This window comes from Cibotium barometz, chromosome 49 (genome assembly GCF_041138505.1).
Source record: "Cibotium barometz isolate CiBa-2024 chromosome 49, ASM4113850v1, whole genome shotgun sequence".
NCBI classification, from domain to species: domain Eukaryota; kingdom Viridiplantae; phylum Streptophyta; class Polypodiopsida; order Cyatheales; family Cibotiaceae; genus Cibotium; species Cibotium barometz.
Genome location: NC_141094.1, coordinates 16,767,236 through 16,777,815, shown reverse-complemented (window position 1 = coordinate 16,777,815; position 10,580 = coordinate 16,767,236).

The window sequence follows — 10,580 nt, the reverse complement described above, 5'->3', positions numbered from 1 at the left end:
CGGATATCCGGATAAGAGACTAATCCATCGGTTGTTCCAAAACCGAACCTGGAAAAAACTTCCTTTACCGGAAAGCACGGGCGATTCCACCAGGATAACTTTTTACTCTAACGTAGCCAAGATCATTTATAATCGAGCTGATCCAATTACATCTATAAGATACTTGGTCAGATCAAGGAAGAACTTGCACTTGGATCATTGGGATCAACGCTTTTTTCCCCATTCAAGAGGCACAGCCGTTGATTCCTATCCATAGAACAGTTACTGTCCGGGATTTATTTTATCTATCGCAAAAACAAAAGTTTGAGTCTCGATTTACGGATCCATCAGTCCAGCCTAACCCCATCCAATCCCACGGGTTAGCCAACCGCCCAACCACTGTAGTGATGGGATCCAATTAAGAATTTGGTTAGGTTTTGTCTCGGGTACCAAGGAAAAGAGTTCCAAGGCCCCCTAGCCAGATGTTCATGCAAAAATAAAACTAGTCACACCACTCACACACCCAATATGAAATTGCCTTTTCACAGATTCAACCAGTTTAAAACAATCCTTTAATAAAACCATAGTATCATTGATCACCATCTTCCAATTTATCCAATTGATTCTTAATTTCCCATCATTCCTTCATCAGAGTATCTATGGCATCATTGGCAACTAGAACGCTCAGGAGCCATTTCGATAGTTCCTAGCCCATAATACTCGGCAATATAATCACTTATCAAGATGGACTCTCGTTGAAGATCAGCAAGATCAACCAACAGATCCATATAAGGAGCCATGGACTCATCCATTGAAGACCAGCAAGGTCAATCAACTAGATCCATGCCCGATTTCAGAAAACAACTCCAACTCTGTTCCAATATCTTCCTCGACGCACGCGTGGGTATCCTAGGCGACCTAGAGCCCGAGCACCGTATGGTCAGCACCCTCTAGGATCCTTCGCAGGTGACCTAGCGCTTCACGCATAGGCCGCTTCCTTGGCCCCTCATCCACCGTACCGGCAGCTCACCATTTTAATCGCACCGAGGCTGGTCAAGACCTCAGCCGACCTTGCTACGCGAGACGTCCTTCATTGACTCTCCGTCAGCAGTTGTAACTTTATCAGTTAGGTCCATGACCTTAATCACAAGACGGTCAAAATGCTCCCCCAGCATTCTTGACATAAAACAGTCATTTACAAACACTATTTACAATACATCTTCTATTTTAACTTTCATTTTTCCACATTATCCCTCATCAATCTACATTACTTATTCCATATTCCATTTATATGTATAATCATCCCATCACATCACTTCAGATTCCTTCACATCACATATCATATATTCACATCCATACATATATCCACATCCACATCCACATCCATACATTCACATCCATACATCCACATCCACATCCACATCCATACATCCACATCCACATTCATACATATATCCACATCCACATCCACATCCACATTCACATCCATACATCCACATCTACATCCATACATCTATTTTCACATCCACATCTACATGTACATTCATGCATCCACATCCATACATCCACATCTACATGCACATTCACATCCATACATCCACATCTATATGAGTACATTCACATCTACATGCATACATCCACATCTCTATGTATAAATCCACATCCACATTCACATTCTCCTCCATACATCTACATCTACATGCATACATCCACCTCCACATTCACATCTACATCTATACATCTACATCTACATGCATACATCCACCTCCACATCCATATCCACATCTACATCTACATGCATACATCCACCTCCACATCCACATCCACATCTATACATCTACATCTACATGCATACATCCACATCTATACATCTACATCTACATGCATACATCCACATCCACATCTATACATCTACATCTACATGCATACATCCACATTTCCATTCACATCCACATCTATATCTATATATCTACATCTACATGCATACATCCACATCTCCATTCACATCCACATCCACATCTATACATCTACATCTCCATGCATACATCCACATCCACATTCACACTCACATCCATACATCTACATCTACATGCATACATCCACATCTCCATTCACATCCACACCCACATCTATACATCTACATCTCCATGCATACATCCACATCCACATTCACACTCACATCCATACATCTACATCTACATGCATACATCCACATCTCCATGCATAATAAAATTCTTTTAATTAATCTAGGATGATAGTTCCTAGAATATGGTAGGAAGTCCTCTTTTTATGCTTTGAATGAAATTATCTTATGCGTAATTTCTATAAAAATTTTGCCATAGCTCCGCTACTATGACTGATAAATCTCAATTTTTTCTAAGGGATAAGGCTCATTATTAAAGAAATAATTAGAATGGTCTCTAATTGGATCATCAATCCATAATGGTCTCTAATTGGATCATTAAGAAAATAATTAGAATGGTCTCTAATTGGATCATCAATCCATAATGGATTGAATCATCAATATACATAAACTAAAAGCATAGAAAAAAGCCATTAATTTGGCCTCAAGTATAGCTTAATCTTGGATTAAGGAAAAGCCTTATGAAAAGTTTCATTTGGATTGAAAAGGGTCATGAGTATGACCATTTCTTAAGTGAGAGAGAGAAAAACCATTAGAATTAAACATAAATACAAATTTATGTAATTATTTGCTATCATTAATTAATTAACTTCAATAGCATTTCAAAAACCATACCAATTAAGCTTCTCAAGCTTGAGAGGGGTTGAGAAGAGAGAATCATTGAAAAATTATAGAAAAGATCAAAATTCACGATACTTATCTTATAATTTGCTTGATTCTTTGATCACGGTAGAGGCCCCCAACCAATCAATTGGTTTAGTATGTTGATGAAGCCACCAATGGGGATTTAAGAAAGAGAGAAGTGTCAAAACTAGTGAATTATTAAAGAATTCATAGTTCTTTGCTTAGGTGGAGTAGAGTAACAATGCATAAGACACTATATTTTTTTCAACAAGGGGAGGCTTCTATTTATAGGAAAATTTGAGCTCCTAACCAAACAAACTGATTCTAGAATTTTCCAAGTCAGTTTGGTTGAATTTGGACTAGATTTGGACCTAGTTTGGTTACTTTTTGATTCGATTTGGTTCCATTTTGATTTGGTTTGGTTCAAGAGAGATGAGAGATAAAAATATCACATTATTTTTGAGTTTAAAACTCATTCAAGCATGTGAAATATGCACCTCCTTTAAAGAATTCCCCTTCCTTACATATGTGTCAAAATTTTATTGCTCATAGTTTTTTACTAATAAACCTTGTACATTTTCAACTCTTCATCTTATGTGAAATATGCACCTCCTTTAAAGAACTCCTCTTCCTTACATATGTGTCATAGTTTTTTTTACTAATAAGCCTTGTACATTTTCAACTCTTCATCTTATGTGAAATATGCACCTCCTTTAAAGAACTCCCCTTCCTTACATATGTGTTTATTTACTAATAAACCTTGTACATTTTCAACTCTTCATCTTATGTGAAATATGCACCTCCTTTAAGGAACTCCCCTTCCTTACATATGTGTTTATTTACTAATAAACCTTGTACATTTTCAACTCTTCATCTTATGTGAGCATTTACTCATTTTTGGGTATCTTCTTTTACAATTTGGATTTATCTCCTCCCTACACATGGATTGATGCTATTGGCCCATAGGAACCTTAATTGGACCATAATCCAAAAATTTCTGAAAATCTAGACCCTTAGACTAAGGTTCTTTATACCTATTTCCAATTAATTCCAATTGCACATTGGAAAATTCTTTTTGAATTTCTGTTTCAGGGGAACTTATTTTAATAAGATGAGTTATTTTTCTATCCAAAAATATTCATAATCTGAATATTCTCTCTCTAGAATAATTTTCTCTGTCTAGGCTAAAACAGTTAGAAACAAGGTCTTTATATTTCTGAAGAGGGATTGATTACAAGGGAAGATACTAGACATCAAAAAAGGGTTGGGAGAGGAATCTTACATTCTACCCCACTTAAAAAATCGCGAGATGTCCTCATCTCGCAACTTGGGATAAATTTTACAAGATGCACGAATATGAGACTTAGAGAAAAATTTTAATCAAGATTAACCACCAAGAAAAGTCTTAAAGAGAGCAAGATTCAAAATAAGAACAAGATTTAAACTTTATTCATTCTCGGAACTTATACAGTAAAGATAGAAGAACTCTTTATACTTCCATAAGCCCGTCCATCATATGGTCACAAAAGCAGTCCTCACAAGCTGCACAAGTATAGGGTAACTCATCTATGGGAATGATTCTGCTGGTTATTGCCGCACCTATCTCAGTGGTATGAGGTGATCTAACAAAAGGACCTCTGAGAGGCAAGCCAAAAACGGGATAAAGGCATATCTTCTCATGAGGAAGAAAACACGCCAGTAAGAAGACCCGCTCAGAAAACCCAAGATGCCTTGACCTCATGACGCAGTAGTATCGGGGACCCAAACCTAAAGCTTCAATAACCATGGCCAAGCGGACATTGTTACGAAAGTGCTGCTGACCCCAGGGTGTTACCCTAGTTATGTTTTGATAGGTCCACCATTTGGTCTGCGCTACAGAAGTTCCTAGGTGAGGAAAAAGTGAGCGCTCATACTGTTCTATAAAGTCTTTCTTCACAGACTCTCTTGCGTCTTGAAGGTGAGAAATCATCATGGATAAAACTAGTTCTTGTTGCCAAGCCATGAAGGAGATTAAGAAAGAAAGGAGATTGATGGGAGTAAGATTACTGTGAGCGACAAGTAAAAGTTACGACTTATATAAAGGAAGGAGCTAGCGTAACCTAGAAGCCAACGGTAACTTGCCACTGAAGTTTTACCGTCTTTCCATGATTTGGGTTTAGCACATTTTTCTATAGAAGGCATTAAGAATTTTGAGATGAGGAGATAAAAGAAGCTTGTAGGCTAAGTCACCTACTTTCATTGAATTCAGATATAAGGGTCACAATATCTGGGGGATAACTTCTTATACTCCCCAAGAGATAAAGAACTCCTTTTGGGCCGTACTCGGATGAAAACCAAAACCTTGGTATCCAAAACACCGATTCTCACTTCTGAACTCATTGTTCTAAATCTTTAAAACCGGTGGGACTCCTGAGAAGTATTCTAGGGAAAGGGTCTTCCTTTTTTAAACAGAAACTTTCTTTTATTTTAGAGAGGGAATAATTATAAGATCAGAAAGGAGATTCTTACTCCTGTATACCTCGAAGGCTGGGGAGGAATCTTACATTCTACCCCACTTAAAAAGTGCGAGATGTCCTCATCTCGCTAGGTAGAGGATAGCTCTTTTTCTTAAGATCCAATTTTATTCTGGGGTTCCTTATATTCTGGTCAACCCAACAGAACACTGGGATAAATATCCCTTATATAGAACTCATCATTAAATAACAATTCATTCAGATCATGTCATTCATATCTTTAACATGATAATGGTCCATTAGACCGAAAAGTTTCCTTCGGAACATTCCTCCACGAAAATTAGAGTCAAGCAAGTTCTCAATTTGACATCCCTTAACTTGATCTACCGGTCAAGTATTAACAGTAGCAATCTAACAGCACAACCCACTAACCTCATAGTGATTTGTTGAATTCATTATCATCATTCTAGTTATGAATATCATCACAGGGACTCGTCCCAGCGGAAGTAGCACTTCTCGTGCGGGACAAGGGTCCCACATTCGAGGCCTCACCCACGGATATCCGGATAAGAGACTAATCCATCGGTTGTTCCAAAACCGAACCCGAAAAAAACTTCCTTTACCGGAAAGCACGGGCGATTCCACCAGGATAACTTTTTACTCTAACGTAGCCAAGATCATTTATAATCGAGCTAATCCAATTACATCTATAAGATACTTGGTCAGATCAAGGAAGAACTTGCACTTGGATCATTGGGATCAACGCTTTTTTCCCCATTCAAGAGGCAGAGCCGTTGATTCCTATCCATAGAACAGTTACTGTCCGGGATTTATTTTATCTATCGCAAAAACAAAAGTTTGAGTCTCGATTTACGGATCCATCAGTCCAGCCTAACCCCATCCAGTCCCACGGGTTAGCCAACCGCCCAACCACTGTAGTGATGGGATCCAATTAAGAATTTGGTTAGGTTTTGTCTCGGGTAGCAAGGAAAAGAGTTCCAAGGCCCCCTAGCCAGAAGTTCATGCAAAAATAAAACTAGTCACACCACTCACACACCCAATATGAAATTGCCTTTTCACAGATTCAACCAGTTTAAAACAATCCTTTAATAAAACCATAGTATCATTGATCACCATCTTCCAATTTATCCAATTGATTCTTAATTTCCCATCATTCCTTCATCAGAGTATCTATGGCATCATTGGCAACTAGAATGCTCAGGAGCCATTTCGATAGTTCCTAGCCCATAATACTCGGCAATATAATCACTTATCAAGATGGACTCTCGTTGAAGATCAGCAAGATCAACCAACAGATCCATATAATGAGCCATGGACTCATCCATTGAAGACCAGCAAGGTCAATCAACCAGATCCATGCCCGATTTCAGAAAACAACTCCAACTCTGTTCCAATATCTTCCTCGACGCATGCGTGGGTATCCTAGGCGACCCAGAGCCCGAGCACCGTATGGTCAGCACCCTCTAGGATCCTTCGCAGGTGACCTAGCGCTTCACGCATAGGCCGCTTCCTTGGCCCCTCATCCACCGTACCGGAAGCTCACCATTTTAATCGCACCGAGGCTGGTCAAGACCTCGGCCGACCTTGCTACGCGAGACGTCCTTCATTGACTCTCCGTCAGCAGTTGCAACTTTATCAGTTAGGTCCACGACCTTAATCACAAGACGGTCAAAATGCTCCCCCAGCATTCTTGACATAAAACAGTCATTTACAAACAGCATTTACAAACAATTTACAATACAATTTCTATTTTAACTTTCATTTTTCCACATTATCCCTCATCAATCTACATTACTTATTCCATATTCCATTTATATGTATAATCATCCCATCACATCACTTCAGATTCCTTCACATCACATATCATATATTCACATCCATACATATATCCACATCCACATCCACATCCATACATCCACATCCACATCCACATCCACATCAATACATCCACATCCACATCCACATCCACATTCATACATATATCCACATCCACATCCACATCCACATTCACATCCATACATCCACATCTACATCCATACATCTATTTTCACATCCACATCTACATGTACATTCATGCATCCACATCCATACATCCACATCTACATGCACATTCACATCCATACATCCACATCTATATGCGTACATTCACATCTACATGCATACATCCACATCTCTATGTATAAATCCACATCCACATTCACATTCTCCTCCATACATCTACATCTACATGCATACATCCACCTCCACATTCACATCTACATCTATACATCTACATCTACATGCATACATCCACCTCCACATTCACATCTACATCTATACATCTACATCTACATGCATACATCCACCTCCACATCCATATCCACATCTACATCTACATGCATACATCCACCTCCACATCCACATCCACATCTATACATCTACATCTACATGCATACATCCACATCTATACATCTACATCTACATGCATACATCCACATCCACATCTATACATCTACATCTACATGCATACATCCACATTTCCATTCACATCCACATCTACATCTATATATCTACATCTACATGCATACATCCACATCTCCATTCACATTCACATCCACATCTATACATCTACATCTCCATGCATACATCCACATCCACATTCACACTCACATCCATACATCTACATCTACATGCATACATCCACATCTCCATTCACATCCACACCCACATCTATACATCTACATCTCCATGCATACATCCACATCCACATTCACACTCACATCCATACATCTACATCTACATGCATACATCCACATCTCCATGCATAATAAAATTCTTTTAATTAATCTAGGATGATAGTTCCTAGAATATGGTAGGAAGTCCTCTTTTTATGCTTTGAATGAAATTATCTTATGCGTAATTTCTATAAAAATTTTGCCATAGCTCCGCTACTATGACTGATAAATCTCAATTTTTTCTAAGGGATAAGGCTCATTATTAAAGAAATAATTAGAATGGTCTCTAATTGGATCATCAATCCATAATGGTCTCTAATTGGATCATTAAGAAAATAATTAGAATGGTCTCTAATTGGATCATCAATCCATAATGGATTGAATCATCAATATACATAAACTAAAAGCATAGAAAAAAGCCATTAATTTGGCCTCAAGCATAGCTTAATCTTGGATTAAGGAAAAGCCTTATGAAAAGTTTCATTTAGATTGAAAAGGGTCATGAGTATGACCATTTCTTAAGTGAGAGAGAGAAAAACCATTAGAATTAAACATAAATACAAATTTATGTAATTATTTGCTATCATTAATTAATTAACTTCAATAGCATTTCAAAAACCATACCAATTAAGCTTCTCAAGCTTGAGAGGGGTTGAGAAGAGAGAATCATTGAAAAATTATAGAAAAGATCAAAATTCACGATACTTATCTTATAATTTGCTTGATTCTTTGATCACGGTAGAGGCCCCCAACCAATCAATTGGTTTAGTATGTTGATGAAGCCACCAATGGGGATTTAAGAAAGAGAGAAGTGTCAAAACTAGTGAATTATTAAAGAATTCATAGTTCTTGGCTTAGGTGGAGTAGAGTAACAATGCATAAGACACTATATTTTTTTCAACAAGGGGAGGCTTCTATTTATAGGAAAATTTGAGCTCCTAACCAAACAAACTGATTCTAGAATTTTCCAAGTCAGTTTAGTTGAATTTGGACTAGATTTGGACCTAGTTTGGTTACTTTTTGATTCGATTTGGTTCCATTTTGATTTGGTTTGGTTCAAGAGAGATGAGAGATAAAAATATCACATTATTTTTGAGTTTAAAACTCATTCAAGCATGTGAAATATGCACCTCCTTTAAAGAATTCCCCTTCCTTACATATGTGTCAAAATTTTATTGCTCATAGTTTTTTACTAATAAACCTTGTACATTTTCAACTCTTCATCTTATGTGAAATATGCACCTCCTTTAAAGAACTCCTCTTCCTTACATATGTGTCATAGTTTTTTTTTACTAATAAGCCTTGTACATTTTCAACTCTTCATCTTATGTGAAATATGCACCTCCTTTAAAGAACTCCCCTTCCTTACATATGTGTTTATTTACTAATAAACCTTGTACATTTTCAACTCTTCATCTTATGTGAAATATGCACCTCCTTTAAAGAACTCCCCTTCCTTACATATGTGTTTATTTACTAATAAACCTTGTACATTTTCAACTCTTCATCTTATGTGAAATATGCACCTCCTTTAAGGAACTCCCCTTCCTTACATATGTGTTTATTTACTAATAAACCTTGTACATTTTCAACTCTTCATCTTATGTGAGCATTTACTCATTTTTGGGTATCTTCTTTTACAATTTGGATTTATCTCCTCCCTACACATGGATTGATGCTATTGGCCCATAGGAACCTTAATTGGACCATAATCCAAAAATTTCTGAAAATCTAGACCCTTAGACTAAGGTTCTTTATACCTATTTCCAATTAATTCCAATTGCACATTGAAAAATTCTTTTTGAATTTTTGTTTCAGGGGAACTTATTTTAATAAGATGAGTTATTTTTCTATCCAAAAATATTCATAATCTGAATATTCTCTCTCTAGAATAATTTTCTCTCTCTAGGCTAAAACAGTTAGAAACAAGGTCTTTATATTTCTGAAGAGGGATTGATTACAAGGGAAGATACTAGACATCAAAAAAGGGTTGAGGGAGGAATCTTACAGTGGTTTAGGTAGAATACAGCTCTACCACAGTTACATTCAACCTCATTCGGTTACATTCAACCTCAGTCGGTTACATTCAACCTCAACCAGCTACGTTCAACCTCAGCCGGTTACATTCATTGAAGTCTAGCTCTACCACATGGTAGAGCTAGAAGAATGCATTCTAGCTCCACCACATGGTAGAGCTAGATTTCATAGCATTCTTGTCAATACATTCATTAATCTTGCTCTGCCACCTGGTACAGATAATATCCATTGAAAAACTAGCACTAGAATACTTTGAAGTAGTCCAGCTAGAATGCATTTATCTAGCTCTACCATGTGGCTGAGCAACACTAATAAATGTATTGAGAGCTCCAAGATGGAGTAATTGAGATAGAATGCTTTGAGTTCTAGCTTTACCATGTGGTGGAGCTAGAATTGCATTTGAGGTCTAGCTCTACCATGTGGTGGAGCTAGAATCGTAGAGGTAGAAAGCTTTGAGGTCTAGCTCTACCACAGTTACATTCAACCTCAGCTGGTTACATTCATTGAAGTCTAGCTCTACCACATGGTAGAGCTAGAAGAATGCATTCTAGCTCCACCACATGGTGGAGCTTGACCTCAAAGCATTCTAGCTCTATGATGTGGTCTAGC